Below are 16,401 nucleotides of genomic sequence, written 5' to 3'. Positions count from 1 at the left end.
GCATGGCATACTAAGTTAATGTTATTTTGTAAAGCAAACGTTTTGCAAGTTACATTAAAGAGAACTTAATATGTATACAGTAGAGAGTCGATTATCTGAACGTCAATTATCCAAAATGTCAGTTAGCCAAAAGCAGCCTTCCAAGGTTTTTGGGTAGGAAAAATTATACAGACTGAATATGTAAACATATAAATTCACTTGTTTGTGTTTTTTGAGCTTGTAGCTCACTCGTGCATGAAAAATATTCTTTATTATCCACTGGAATCACTGAATGGTTGAAAAATGTATTCCCTGCATACAGAAAAAAACAATATTTTAGAAGTTTTTTATCCAGTTCAATGTATGTTTGATTTTCTGAACAGTTTGATTATCTGAACTACCCTAGGTCCCAATTATTTCGAATAATCGACTCTGTACTTTATTATGATAATGGTACAGAAATCCAGCTCATGAAAAAAATTCAGAAAGCTTAAAAGCTGCTATCTTTTTGTTTTCTAGTAATTAATTAATCACTTTCATTTTTGTGGAGTTTTCCTATACTGATTCTGTACTCCTGTTGCGTAAGTTACACAAATCATGTGTGTCTGATTACACTGTTCTTTCACAGCACATCATGTTCCCTATTATGTTTGTACTTGACTTTTATAATACATGGACTTTCCTGCACAAAGCAAAATGCAGTGCAGATGTACGGCTAGAATTTGGGTATCACATATGAGAAGGGTTGAAAGCCAAACAATTTAAATCTGGCATAATGTAAGTTTTAGTTACATATGTCACACCAAGTGGGAATAGCTACAGATAATCAAATAGGAAGGTTTTTAATTCCTACATTTTGTGATTATGTTACATACTCATGCACTTATGCACTGGCTTAATCTACATAAAAGGCTAGCATTTCAGCAGTACGTAATGATGGGAGCTGGGTAATACACAAATTTATCACAATGGTGGCATTTATCCTCAGGGCTAAAGTTGGGGGTTGTAAAAGTTGCTGGAGTGAATAAACTGAACACTACACTCACACAAAATCATTATGTTTTACTGTTAATTGGTATTTTCAAGCTTCTTTTTAATTTTTAAAAAGCTGCACTTTATAAACATTATTTTGTTCTTTTTTAGAGAAGAAGCTATATCTGCACTAAACATGTTCTGACTTCATCTCATACAGTTGCAGATGAAAAAGATGCTGACATCTCTGACTGCCAGTTAACCAGACAAAAACCTATCCAGAAAAAAATGAAATTTGTGATGTGTTAATCAATGAACTTCTACATTTCAGATATAATTCTAAGAGTGGTGTGACCAATACTCCTATATGCTGCAGAAACCTGAGCAGTGAAGGCAGAGCAGATGTAGAAACTTGAAGTGATGGAATAAAGTGCCTGAAATGTGTAGTAGCATGCCCCTTGTGGGACAGAAAAAGAAATGACAATCATAACAGAAGGCAAAGTAGCCCTAGTTGCAGAGGCAGTCTGGAGAACTGATTATTGTAGTCTGGTCATATTTGCAGGAAAACAGAAGATCATTTTATAAACATAATTTGAAAGAGACAGGAAGAACACTAGATGAAACAAGGATGCCCAGCCGAATGACTGTGTGAGACAAGGCTTGCAATAGTCACGCATGACTGTTGAAGAAGTTAAAATGGTGGCACTGAATTAAGGAATACGGTGACAGTTAAAGCAACATCACAATGCACAATCACATGTAGAAAATGGGAAAAGGGGGTTAATGATGATGCTGGTGACTGCATACAGGAATATAAATATGACTTCCTGATGTTATACCAAAGTGACTCAAAAAGCCACAGATGTGGACAGACATTAATACCTGTCATGGTTGTACAATTTCTGAAGATCTGAGGAGAATATATTCAACAATGTATCTACAGGAGTCAGTTTTCAACTTTTAATTTAATGGTGTTTAACAGGCATTTAAAGTCAAGTCAAATGCTTATTGCAGATATGACCATGAAAGGTGCATTGATGTTAAAAGTAAAATATTAGAAATGTTGTTTTTGGGAACACATTGTTCTGAATTGATCTGAATTAGATATCAGCCAAGCATTAAATACTGATAGCATGACATAAGAAATGCTAACAACTATATCAACAAAAAATACTTGAACCATTATAAAATCACTGAAGTCACTGCAAATTTATTCTTGCTGCAAGCTTAACAAACAGTAAACCTTCACCAAACATGGCTTCCTCAGGCAAATCTAGCAACAACATGAAGCGCATCAGTTTAATACTCTGTAAAAGGTCACATGACTAAAGAATGTCACGACTAAAAATGAAATTAAATGTTTTGAGAGAGACATTTTTATAAAATAAGATTAAACACATACAATTATCTAAAATCATAAAAATCTAGAATCAGAAAAAAAAAAACATAAAATTCAAATGTTCATGTGGAAGTCATTCAGTAGAGGCTTTAAAAAACATACCCATTTAACCCAGGGGGTAAGTGTGTCCTAAGGTGCAAAAGTCAGTGAAACTTATCTAATTCAGTCTCATGTATAACATTTCCTCTGCAGATTTTATCATATAACACATGTAAAATACAAAATTTAAAATAATGTTGATGTCCTTTCTCAAGTTGTTTCTTAAAGGGCATTGGTAACCATCTTCATTTTACATTCAGACATATGGTTACCAATCCTTTGTTTTAATTTCTGATTTGTTTTTCCTACATACTAGACATCACATAACTTACACATTGTTAAGTATACCAGATTTTTAGTATCACAATTGCCCATAGCCCTTTGTTCATATGCAGTACCAAAAACTGGATGGATAAAACTTTTATCAGTATAAATATATTGACAAAAGGTACATTTACCACATCTAAAAGTACCTTTTCTGCTACTCTTGAACTGCAAATAAAACTTAGGCTGCTCTTTATAGCGTAACAGCTGTTTTAAATGAGGGCATTTCTTGTAGCCAAAACTCAGTTAATGTGAAATAACACAATTAAGTTCAGGTACATCATGCAAAATGTGCCAATATTTACCAATAACTTACTTCACTTGATGTTAAGTAAATGGATCTACCTCTGTACTCACTCCCCTTAAACAGCTTATCAACCCTAACTGCACATCACTATCAGCTCCCAACCTATGTAACTTTCTTTAACTCTCTAGACCTTGTCTCACATTAACTTCTCTATCCTAAGCACATTTCATACATTCTTATCTGCATAATGTAAGATTTTACATCTGGTGACAAAACCATTGATAGTCCTTCTGAATGATGTAGGATTCTAAATCTGACAGACATAATGATTAGTTTACTGTAGTAAATCCTTGTTTTTCATGTATATGTTGCTTTGAATATTTTCTGTAAACCAGTTGTTGATTGTTAACTTATTTTTGTAAATTATAATCTGTAGAACATATGGAGCTTTTCTCCCTGGGCCTCCACTGAAAAAGGGCTACTTAGCTCAGTCGGACAAACCCGGTCAACAAATGTAAAATACAAAAATAATAAATAATAAATAAAGGTGTATTCTTATTGTGTGTCAGTATACATCTAACAAAGTTACTGGATCAATTTGGGCAGATTTCACTCTGAGTCAACCTCTGCTGTGATACCTGCTGATGTTTACTCTCAACCTCACCCAGTGAGTAACCTCTGTCAGTAAAATTCACAACCACATCATCCAACTGGGCTCTCATCAAACCATCAGAAGTATTCAGCCTAGTAATTCACATCATCTGACTTTTCACTACACTTCTAAATGTGCACTGTGGATGCAGATTATTGCTGTGGAGGTAGGAATTATGTTTAGTAGGTTTATAATACAAGGTGCTACCTAGTGTATCATCAGCTGCGTTAAAGATCATAAGATCCAAAAAATTAATTCTATTCACAGAAACATGCTTCTTAAAACTAAGAAACACAGTTGTATTTGAAATATACTGATAAAATCCTTTGAACACACACACACACACACACACACACACACACACACACACACACACACACACACACACACACACACACACACACACACACACACACACACACACACACACACACACACACACACACACACACGCGCGCGCACACACACACACACACACACACACACACACACACACACACACACACACACACACACACACTTAAGGTCTCTGGAGGTCTCCTGAAACGCACAAGGTAACATCGCTGAAGTTACTCTGAGCTTGCCAGTTTAACCTGTAGAGGTTCCTCGAATGATCCCACACTTGGGGGTTCATAGTTTCTACTGCTACTACTATCCAGTAATGAAGAATGCCCCTGGACATCCATTCATCTCATCAGAGTCAGATATAGAAGCCATACAACCAACAATAATATGCATAAGATATTCAGCTTTTAGAGCATATAGCAAAGAACATTGCTGCTTTGATTGCCAAAAGACACACCCTAATAAGCTTCACATTAAACGGTTATTTCTTAGGGACTACTTGCTTTTTTTTCCTATCTGAAAATAGTAACCTGGTGGAATTAACTGAGTTTAGGGGTTTTGTTAGAAGCATATATCTAAAAAAATGTTCCAACTTTGTTGACAAAACCCTTTTAAGAAACAAAGTACTTTAACCTCTATTAATTACTCTCTGGTTGCTGATTTTCAGCAAGTAAGTAAGAATGGAGGGGTGCACATACTGTATTTTAGCTGGAAAGTATTTAGAAAAAGGTGGTTTACATAGTTCACATTTTATGGGTGTCAAAGCAATGTATAGTGATTTATGTGTCAGTGGCACAACAGGTAGCACATTCACCTTTGGGGCAGAAGGAGCTGTTCCATTCCAACACCATATAGATGGAATACTGTTACTGTAGGGCAGCATAAAAGGGGTGCTACACTCCTGGGAGTGTCTTCCTTTGGATGAGACAGTAAACCAAGGTCCATCTGCTTGAATGGGTAGTAGCTCAGGTAGGTGTAAAAGATCCCACGACACTTATTGAAAAGAGTGGGTGAAGTTCGTTGATGCCCTGGGAAAATTTCCCCTAGTAGTATAAATATCACATCAGGTCTCCCCTGAACAGAGACCACTAACCTTGTGGGACTACTTCAGTTGACAAACAATACATAAATACAATAAAAAATAAATGTGGTGATGACATTATAAATACAACTAAGTTAAAGTGGATTACTTTACTGAATGCAGTAAGTTTCCTAGGACTAAGTAAGGCCATAGATTTAAAGCAATCCTGAACTTTTGCTGTGTTAAACACTAATTATATTTTGGAGGGAATTCATGTGATTTTTTTGGCAAAATGAAGCAATAGACTAAAAACTTAGAAACAGTGCAAAAAGATGCTGAGAGATGAACAAAAGATGCGGACACAATCCTTGAGTGCTTTCGTTCAATTTATTACTTTTAACTTCATCAGAAAATAAAAAATCTCTCACTCATACCACAATATAACAAAATCAATCCCACCACATGACATCAGTCATCCAAGTGGAATATGTTGCCTTAAAGCAATGACATATAATAATGCTGTTCAATAACTGTTAAAATATGAAGTGCATAAAATGCATAAAAATACATAATATTTTACAATGAAAATGCTTTACCAAAACATGTATTATCACCTTAATGCTAAAAGACATTTAATATTAATACTTTCATATAAACACCTATCTGCTACCAGTTAATTTGCTATAAGATTCTTTGCACTCCAGTAAAATCTTATACTTACCCATGAAGTCCGTATTGACTACACTATCTAAGAACAAATATTGGCATGCTTAGCCATGGCATTAGTGAAATCTTTCTTTTTTATGACCAAAGTGTGTTCATATATTCTCCTTTTTAAACTACTAATAGTCTTTCCTATATAGAAGGAAAAACAGGAATCACAGATGAACGCATATACTGCACACTCACTATTACAGGAAAAATAATCCCTTGCCCAAATGGTCCTATTACAATGCCTAAAAAAATGTAGATTGACATACCTGCACTGTTTACATTTATTACATGAATAAGTCCCTTTCACATACACTTAATATTAAAGCATTTCTTGTAAATGAATTTTGGTTTGTCACCAAAAACTTGAATTAGTTCTTTGTTACCCACCAGAACCTTCCAATTGTCTCTAATAGGGTCCATGTCAGATGGACAAAAGCGCACTTCAACAAAGACCACATCGCCGAGATGACTCTGCCGACAGGATGAATCCCAGATTCCTGTAATACACTCAAAAACCACATCACAACATGTATAGCAGGGGGGCAAGCCCCCCCTGCACACCCCATGTGGGGGTCTACTTAAATATACCAACTCCGAGATAGCACTACAGTGGAGAATGGGACTAACTCCCAGTCCGCACTAATTACCGTTGTCGGGGATTTGTCCTGTCGGCGGAGTCATCTCGGCGATGTAGTCTTCGTTGAAGTGCGCTTTCATCCATCTGACATGGACCCCTCTAATAATATTTTTAATACACATCATCTCATTTACTATAGGAATCAGGAAGGTTATAGTAAAACCAGTCGTCCCCACTCCAATGTGTCTATCCTCTGACACAGAATGCACCTTAAGAATTGGTCTAGCTACAGTTTCTCTAATTGCAATAAATTCATTTTCTATGCTGGCCAACCAGGCCTGCTCATAACCTCTTTGCATTAAGAAGTCCCTAAGAGTGTCTATCTTTAAAAGAAACGTACTATCATTAGATGTGAGATGACTTAATCTAATCATTTGGCCTTTATTGACCCCCTTCTTAGTGTGAATTAGATGTAGACGATCTCTATGTAAATATTGGTTCACAAAAATATCCTTCCTACATATACTACTAACTGCCTGTTATGTGTCTGAATACTCAACTGAATATCCAAAAAAACTGAGAGTGATACCAAAACCCCCCAAACTAAATTTTTAGAAAGTCGGTGGTGTTATTTAAATCACTGACAAAGGACACAAATTCTTATTTATTACCCATCTATAAGAAAAATAAATCATCAATATATCGTTGGTATAAAAATATTTTGTGCCTTAATGGGTGGTTTTGTAAGAATTTTTCTTCCCACATAGCCATTACTAAATTTGCGAAGTCTGGGGCAACCCTAGCCCCCATGGCTACGCCTGATGTTTGCTTGTAATATTGATTGTTAAATTGAAAAAAATTATTATCCAATACAAGCCCCATTAAATTGCATATAGTATTTATCTTAACGTTACTAAAATCAGTAAACTGACCTAAATACTCCCTAAGGTATTCAAGCCCATGTATCCTGGTTGATACAGGTATATAATGACTCCACATCCATAAAGAAGTCCCTAAGAGTGTCCATCTCTTTTTTGGTAAAGCATTTTCATTGTAAAATATATATATATATATGTATTTTTATGCATTTTTATGCACTTCATATTTTAACAGTTGCACAAACTAATGGGGAGGTGTCAACCAATGGTGAAGCGTCTGTGAACTCAGGATCCAATGATGAGCAGCAGGGAGGCATGACTTCACTGTCTCTTCCATCGTCGGTGTATTCTACACCAGCAACAGAGGCTCCGGTAGTGAATATATCTCCTGCAACGGTTCACTCTATGGACCTGGGCCCGGTAGTGCGTAGGAAGATTCTATCGGAACAGAGTAAACGGAATTTCCCAGGACTTCTTCTCCCCTTTCATATAGGGAGAAAAAACTCATTTGGGCAAGAAAATCAGAAAGGGCAAAAACGGAAGGATCCTCCATCCTTCCAACAGAATCGGTCGCTGAAAAAGATGTGGGGGATGGAGTCAGCAACTTAGTGTGGAGTATATCGCAACACACATTGACGAAGGATGAACACTCTAAGGAGTTATCTTTTATACCCACTACCCAGGTAGATTCTGTTGATTGCATGTTGAATTTACGTGTATTTTTGCACAATTTAACATTACATGTGTTATTCAAAAAGACTGAATTTACCAATGAGACTATGATTGATAATTCCCATGTGCTTTGGAAACCCAGTATTTTTGCCCCCCGGTTTTCCCACAGTTATTCAATGTATTTTTAGCTGTATGTGAGAAACAATTGTATATGGCCAAGAATAGATTCCATGGCAGTATTTACAGCAATTTGACTAGGGATGCACGCAATGCATTGAATCAATTGGCTAACAACTATTCAATAGCTATTCATCCTGCTGATTAGGGGGCCCAGTTGTGATACTTGATTTTGAATATTACTCTAATAAAATGTATCAAATGCTTTCTGATACAAGTATTTACACAAAAGTTGATATTGAAATTGTAATCTTATAAAGGTGGAAATTGATAATAGCCTTTATGAAAGTTACAGGTTTGGTGTATTGACATAAAAGCTTTTAGATTATTTTCTTATAGAATATCCTGTGATACCTCAGGTGCACGGGTTGCTGAAGATACATAAGAACCCTCTCCAACCAAAGTTTAGACCAATAGTAGTGGGCAGTGGGTGGCTAACAGAGGCCATATCTATATTTTTAGATAAACAACTCAAAAAGGTACTTGTATTGAGTGAGGTGATCCTTAAAGACACAGCATTTCCTGAGGGATTTATATCACACTTGCTGGGAAGTTAATATAGGCAATATTGACTTCCTTGTTACATTGGATGTGGTGTCATTCTTCACGTGCATCCCCAAGGATGAGGGAATAAGTATGATCAAAACAGCTTTGCTCAGGAGTGGCTTGCTCACCAATGAATATACTGACTTATTGTGCTTGTCAATGGAGATGGTATTGGAGCACAACATTTTTTTGTTTCAGGGCAATTGCTACTGGCAGAAATCAGACGTAGCCATGGGCACAAGTTGTGCTAATTCTTATGCAAATCTGGTGATGTCTGAATGGGAACATATGTACATTTTGAAGAGATGGGAGAGCAATATACTCATCTATTGACGTTTTGTAGATGATATATTTATTGCCTGGAAGGGGGACAGGGAACAACTTAATGATTTTGTAGGGGTTTTGAATGGTAGTAGCCTGTTTCTCAAATTCACTATGTCCTGTTCACAGGAATCGATTGATTTTCTTGATGTTAACATCAGAAAGGAATCTGAAGGTATATGCACTAGTATGCATAGGAAAGATTGCTACAGACTTTCATCGCCATGCATTGCTGCTTAGCTATGGTTAAACTTTTCCCGGTGCCATAAAGTCTGCTCTTCGAATTTTCCCTTAAAATTAGCCAGTTTTTAGTTTTAGCAATCAAATCGGTTTCTTTGAGCTCAGCACTTGTTCAAAACTAATTGTAAGCACTAAAGTAACAAATTACTACAGCACTCAACTTTTCTCACTTGCCTAGAGGAAAACAGTTTTTAGTACTTAATAAATAAGCACCTATCCAGGCATGTCTGAAGGTCATCTCCCAGTGTTTTCTCCTGTCTACCTGATGGATCTGGGCATCTTGGGGCAATGTAGCAATTGCCTCATGTACACAGACAACCCTCTCCTCCTACCACCCAACACTACAACCTGCGAAAAATGCACTTATATAGCCAAACTGGAAGCAAAGCTCTCTTCACCCAAGACTGGACTAGACAGTCAAGTGAAGAAGGTAAACACTTGCACCACACCACAATCATCACGCAGTTCCTCAAAACCTACACCACCAAAACACACATAGAAACACAAAACACATACCTACATTCGCGGAGGCTCTCAATAAAAATCTGCCCAAGCAACAGGTAACTCCAAAGCAGAAACGCAAGCAACCTCCACCCCCCAACACAACTCAAATGACACATAGCCCACAAACTCAGTGTGTCACGCAACCACAGCCCATAAGGCACAACAATGTACCCAACACTCTAGTCATAGGTGACTCTATAGTCAGGCACACTGATGTTCTACTCACCAGGCTAAACAAGGTCGGGTGCAGGGATCTGCCACATAATGCACGCACTCAGGTCACTCCACAAGTACAAATTTGACTCTGTCATTGTCCATGTTGATATGAATGACCTGAGATGTACCTCCCTGGAAAACATGAAAAGAAACATGGAGAAGATGTCTGATCTTGTAGCCCAGGCAGGTATGACCCTAGCCCTGAGTAGCATCCTGCCATCACTTAGAATGATACCACAGTACAAGGACAAAATGATTGACTTCAACAATTGGCTAAGCTTCTGGTGTCATTCTAAGGGGATACAGTATTTGTCTGCCTGGGATGACATGATTGACAGACCACGATGTTTTGCCAGAGATGGCCTGCACCTGTCACCCTTGGAATTCCAGATACTGGCTAAGGCTCTTGCCAACCATATAGTGCCTTTTTTAGGCAAGGTTCAAATGACAAATTCACCACTGTAACAGGTACAAGCAAGCAAAATACTCAATGCTAAAAGTCTAAACCTCAAAATACACTCACTCGAGGCACTCCTTAAAATGGAGAACATTGACATCTGGGCAGTGACAGAGACCTGGTTCAAGGCTCCAGAGAGCACCCCTGCATTACCAGGCTATAATTCATACTACACCTTTCGGCCACCTAACCTGGACCAAAACACTACAGGCAGAGGTGTGTCCATATTCATTAAGGATATCCACAACTCCAGGCTAGTTGCTCATCATAATGCATCCTAGATTATCCAAGTGCAACTAACTCTGGGCAAGACCGCAATCCAAATTGTAGCTTGCTACAGATCCCCCACCATGCCCCAGGATTCCCACTCCTCATTTCATGATATACTGCAAAATATTAGGGTACAACCTAACACCCTAATAATGGGTGATTTAAACTACCCCACCATTAACTGGGAAAACTACTCATGTACCAACTCTTTTGCTCTATGTTTTCTGGAATTCAGAAATTCCAATGCTTTGGATCAACTTATCCAATCACCAGAGGCAGCAGTATCCTAGACCTGGTCATTACCAACATGGGCAACCGGTGTTCCACACCAGAGGTCAATTCCTCATTGGTCAGATTCGACCACAAGCTAATCACCCTAGACATCCACATCCCACCCCCACCCCCCCATTAGGGAAACCACAGTAATAAATTTCTCCAAAGCCAACTTCACGCTTCTTAAGACAGAAGTGGCAAACTTCACAACACCCATGCAGATGGACAATAGAGGTACGACTGCTGAATCCTACACGCATGCACTTTATACGCACTTACATGAGTGCATGGATCATGCAATCCCTAACAGAACCAAGATGCTATGCTCCAAAACAAGGAAGCCAATCTGGTGGCCCCCTGCCATAAACAAACTCTACAACAGAAGAAAGAAACTGTTGCAAAAAAGACTAAAATCCCATGATTGGAGGAACTCCCTGGTCAGCCTCAGTAAGAAGCTGAGATCCCTCATAAAATCCTCCAAAGCTAGTTATGAAAACAAAATCACCACTGATTCTAAAGACAACCACAAAGCATTCTATAGCTATGTCAAGAATCTCAATGGCAACACCCAGATCTGCTCTGAGTTACAGCACAATGGCACTAAATATACAGAACCAACTGATATTGCTAACATCCTGGCAGATAGGTTCAGTGCTAACTTTATATTTTGCTCTTTTTGAAAATTTTAGTTATGTAAAATATTAAATTCAATAAAGAGAGAATGGCTTCTGTAAAAGAAGCAGTCAGCAAAGGCCAGTAAGTGCCCCTGTTTTACTATTAAACTTATAGCTAAAGATTAACCAAAATCGAAGGCTTAGAACATAACAGATTGCACTTCAAATGATGGTAAATAGTTAATCAAATTGAATTCTTAAAACTCTGGCTCCACAAGTTGCAGAAATAAATTGAAACATGACATTTGACATGTTAAAAGGCTGTGGGTATAAGGTAAATTCATACCTTAAATGTTATGGTAAGACATTAGAGTTGTATTATGATTCTCAGACGATTTGACACAAGCTGTCACCTGACATGAGGCACTGGTGAAGCCTTCCTAACTGAGATGCTAGAAATTTGTCTGCCTAAAAGGTCTTGGACCCTCTTTGCCAGGCTTGTCATTTCCTTCTTCCCCATGACTAATTAGTCTCCTGTATTTTATTTTACATTAAATTAAATTAAATTAAATAAAACTAATTAATAATAATTAATTATTCCTACTTTAAATAATTAAACTTAAGTAAATTAATTAGAAACGCCACTGCCTACAAGCCCTTCTTACCTTGGACGACCCTGATTTCTGTGTAGTGACTGAGACATGGCGTAAAACACTGGACAGCACTCTTGCTGTGCAGGGCTATAATGTCTTCCACACATTTAGAGCAGTTACTGTGCAGGAGCGGGGAAAAAGGTGGAGGTATATCAATCTGCATCCTGAAGAAACTCACATTAAGGCTGGCAAAGCAGCATGATGTACTAGAACTTCTTCAGGTCCAAATAACCATCAGAAAGGTCTTGTACTATATATTAACTAACTACAGAACTCCCTCTATGACAAATGAAAGCCACAACATGTGTCTACAGGAACTAGTCACTCACTATTAAACCCAATACTATTTTCCTAGGTGATCTAAACTATCTACCTATAGACTTGGAACTTTTCCCAGCACTAGTGCACACAGATTCCTAAACTTTGTTAATACAAATGCTCTGGAACAATTAGTCAGAGTACCCACTAGGGGCAATAACATCTTGGATCTCATCCTTACTTCTATGGGAGCATCTTGCACCATCCCTTGAGTATCTTCATCACCTGGTTAGGTCTGACCACAAAGCAGTCTCTTTAAAAATAAAACTGAAACCAAAGATTCCTTCTACCCAAGGTACCTTTAGAAACTTAAGACAAACTAACTACTCCTGAGTGATACATTTGCAATCTCCAAATTCCACAAAACCCAGTTAACTCCACTGAATATGCAGAAATGTACACAACTACACTATAACAGCATGTAAACAACTGCATAGATGTAGCTGTACCCGACAGGACTAGTGCATGGCAAACACCAGAAAGAAACCCACATGGTGAACCATAACATCAACTAGCTTTATAATGAAAGGAAAAGAATTTTGACTAAATGCAAGAACAGTAGTAATACCCAGAATGTTAGAGCCCTTGTCATTGAAATAAGTATACAACTCAGGAGCTTAATAAAATCCACCAAAGCCAAGTAGTTTGAGGCTAAAATAGCTAGCCAAGGCAAGACAATCACAAGGCATGTTCATAATCTCAAAAGCACAAAACAGCAATGAGCTAAGATGATTGTGAACAATGTTACCTACACAGACGCTAAAGACATAGTGAGCCTACTGGCCTCTAAATTTAGCTCTAAATTTACCCCTCTCTCCCCTCCATCTGTTCCTCAAGATATACCTGAAACTGGCTCACCTCCAGCTATCACACCAAGTCTTAAAAGTGCTATAAAAAGCTAAAAATACTGCCTTGATGGGTCATGACAATATCCCTGGATGCATCTTAAATAGCATGAAGCATGATTTAGCAGCACCCCTAACAACACTGTTCAGTCTCAGCCTCCATACAGGCTTTGTACCAAGTGAATGGAGAACAGCTACAGTCATTTCTCTGCATAAGGGAGGACCTTCCAGAGACCCAGGCAATTACAGTCCCATAGGTCTGACCAACTTCATATGCAAAGCCATGGAAAGACTTGTCATGGAATTAATCAATCAGGACATGGGGACATTCCAAACACTGGACCCATCTCAGTTTGTCTGTCTATTGTAAGAAAGTCCTTCTATATATTGCACAGCTTATAAACAAAGAGATTGTGTATAGCTCTAGGGATGTCATTGTTCCCCTTTAGTGAGCTGTCAATAGGCTAATAAATGAATATAATAACCCCGTTCACATATATGTGTCCAGACACATGTAGCAACTAGGATGCCCACAGAGATACCTTACTAAAAGGATACAGGGCCTAAACAACATATCCTACATGGACCGAGTCAAAGCCTGGTCACAATACTCATTATCTTACAGTCTGCTAAGAGGTGACCTATGTCTGGCTTTTGCGGCATCCTCTGGCCCATTACTGATGGATTTACTGCACATCAGCAAGTCAAATAGCATCATTAATATGTTAGGGATCTAAACCTCTTCTGCAACATCAACGGAACAGTTTGGAGGGACAGGTATATTTCACACAGGCTGCTACTGCTCTGGAGCAGGCTCCTCATCCTCATAAAACAAAGTTAATCCCTGTTCATTTTCAAGTGCAATTTGGATCTATGGACGGGAAATGGAAAATTTACCCCAGGACTGCCCCTGTACCACTAATGGAGACAGGTAGCTGCTAAATGCTTTATCGCATGCACTGGTCCCCTCAAATTATTCATATATGATCCCAATTATTCTTATTAGAGGAAATATATAATTATCAACCATGGGATGGGTAAGGCAAATCTATAACCAAATGGGATAGATTATTTTGAGCACAAAAAGTGAAACTGACTAGACAAAATGGCCCACAAGGACAGCTAACCTAATACTTGCCTGTGAATCTATGATAGCAGTCTCATGTTCTGTTCTTTTTCTTGGTCTTGTTTGTGCAGGAGGTCTGCTGAATTATTTCCATGAATGCTTGATTAATCTATAAACATCAACTTTTTAGCAGCACCTGTCTGCAGCTCCATTATTAAAGCCTGTCATTCTAAAACAGAAGCAATATAAGTACAATTTGTTTATATGGTAACCAGGTAAGTTCTGTATGTGCAATTTATTTAATTTGGCAAACAGGTGAGTTTTCTTGGGCAGAGTCTGTCATCATTGTCATTCAGATGTTACATTGTTCTGAAGATCATTAAATAGACGTTTTAAGGTGCCTGTCATCTCCCTGTCTAACAATTCTGTTAGATAAGTTTGTACTTACAGAATCACATCATGGATCCAGACAAAAGTACATGTATATATGGAAAAATTATTTTGATTAAGTGCATTAGAATAGTCCACCATCAGTTACTTTGGGGTGTTGCTATTTGCAATGGGCATAAAAGAATGCAAAATCTCTCAGAAATAAGGCAGGGAGACATAAACAATAATTAGTTCATGGCCAAAAAATGTAAATAGGGTGACTACAATTCTAAATGTGGTAGAAGGTGAATAAATGAATCAGTGGCACAGTCTGATGAATGGTATCCCACTGCTGCTGTTTCTCTCAGAAGTTTATTATCAGGATGCTTTGGTACAACAATTCACATTATAAACAGACATGATGCACAGCCCTTTGTGGACCCTTTGTCATATAGTGACCATACCAAAGGAACGCGGTAGTGCACTACAATATTGCTGTCAGCCACAACACCGAGTCAGTCTGAATTTCTGTAACAATTTATTTACTTGCTTTGTCTATCATATGATTTTGTTTCTTTACATTGCAGAATTCCTTGATGGGTTTAAGCTAGCAGGGCTTGATTCAGCAGCATATTTCTTCCCAGATCATTTTTTTCACATTATTAAATGTTGGATGGGGGTGCAGCTGTGAAAAACAAAAGAAACCAAACAGAAAAAAACAGGTGCGGCAGTAGAAAGAAGTTAAATTGCTAAGGAGAAAGATCTTTAAAATGAATGACAGCCTTTCAGTGCAGATTTGAACGTGTACATTTCTTCTGATATTGGTGTAACTAGAAATTTCAACTCATAGCCACATATTGCTGATACTGCCCCCCCTCATCACACAAAATAGTACTTATTATTAACTTAAGAAACTGACTTATTATTTAAGTTGCTGCCCATCCTACAACCATAACATTTCTACATAAATGGAAGGATTGCTAAAATATATACTTTTCTAGTTACTTGTTCTCATCCCTTTACAAATATGCTTCCTGAGCTCAGAAGAGACATGTGGGCATATGTCTAGTTTTCCTTCTATAAGTAACAGGAATTTAAGATGCCGACATATCTGTACAGTGATTAGGCATTTTACATGAATATTCTTAAGTTCAGAGGAATAATTTTCTACATTTCTGTTTATTTGCTCAAACTTTTTCAAATGCCAGATATCTCAGTTTCAATATATTCCTACTTCTACACTGTTCAGAAAATTTTACAAAAATTCCAAATGGTATACTAAAGGGCAACGTGTGGTAGCACTGAAACTACAGTTTTACGTTTCTCTCTGTTAGTCTCCAGCAGAAGGTTATATTTCACTGAAGTGGAGCAACCCAAACCTCGCAGAAATGGATATTTCTGTTTTAAAATTAATTTAAGGAAAAAAGGTAATTAATGTCTGGCTTTTAAGATTTTTTTAAACTTTCCATGGTTTAGAAACAACTGCAAGGGGAGAAGAGATTTTCTTAAAATCTATTGGCTAAAAGAGCACAGTATTAAATGCTAAGGTGTTCATTTTAGTAAAACGAGTTTAATCACATTCTTTCAAGATGGATATGCACTTAATTTCTTTGTGATAAGTAGGGAAAAGAGGCAAGAAACACATTTATTTTTACACCAGTTGAGTGCACTCACTCACATACTCATTCATTTATTTGTATATATATTCTAGTA

The 16,401-nt window shown here is 37.6% G+C and overlaps 1 protein-coding gene across 3 annotated transcripts in view; it reads right to left on the bottom strand.

The window, feature by feature from the left end:
• The window catches only part of PDE7B (phosphodiesterase 7B), a 2,106,446-nt gene that overhangs the window by 1,082,517 nt on the left and 1,007,528 nt on the right, over window positions 1–16,401 (bottom strand). The window lies entirely within an intron of this gene.

Source organism: Protopterus annectens, chromosome 1.part1 (genome assembly GCF_019279795.1).
Source record: "Protopterus annectens isolate FY-2018-M chromosome 1.part1, PAN1.0, whole genome shotgun sequence".
NCBI classification, from domain to species: Eukaryota; Metazoa; Chordata; order Ceratodontiformes; family Protopteridae; genus Protopterus; species Protopterus annectens.
Note: the sequence above shows the minus strand (reverse complement) of the source record. Positions and strands in the feature narration are given on the sequence as shown.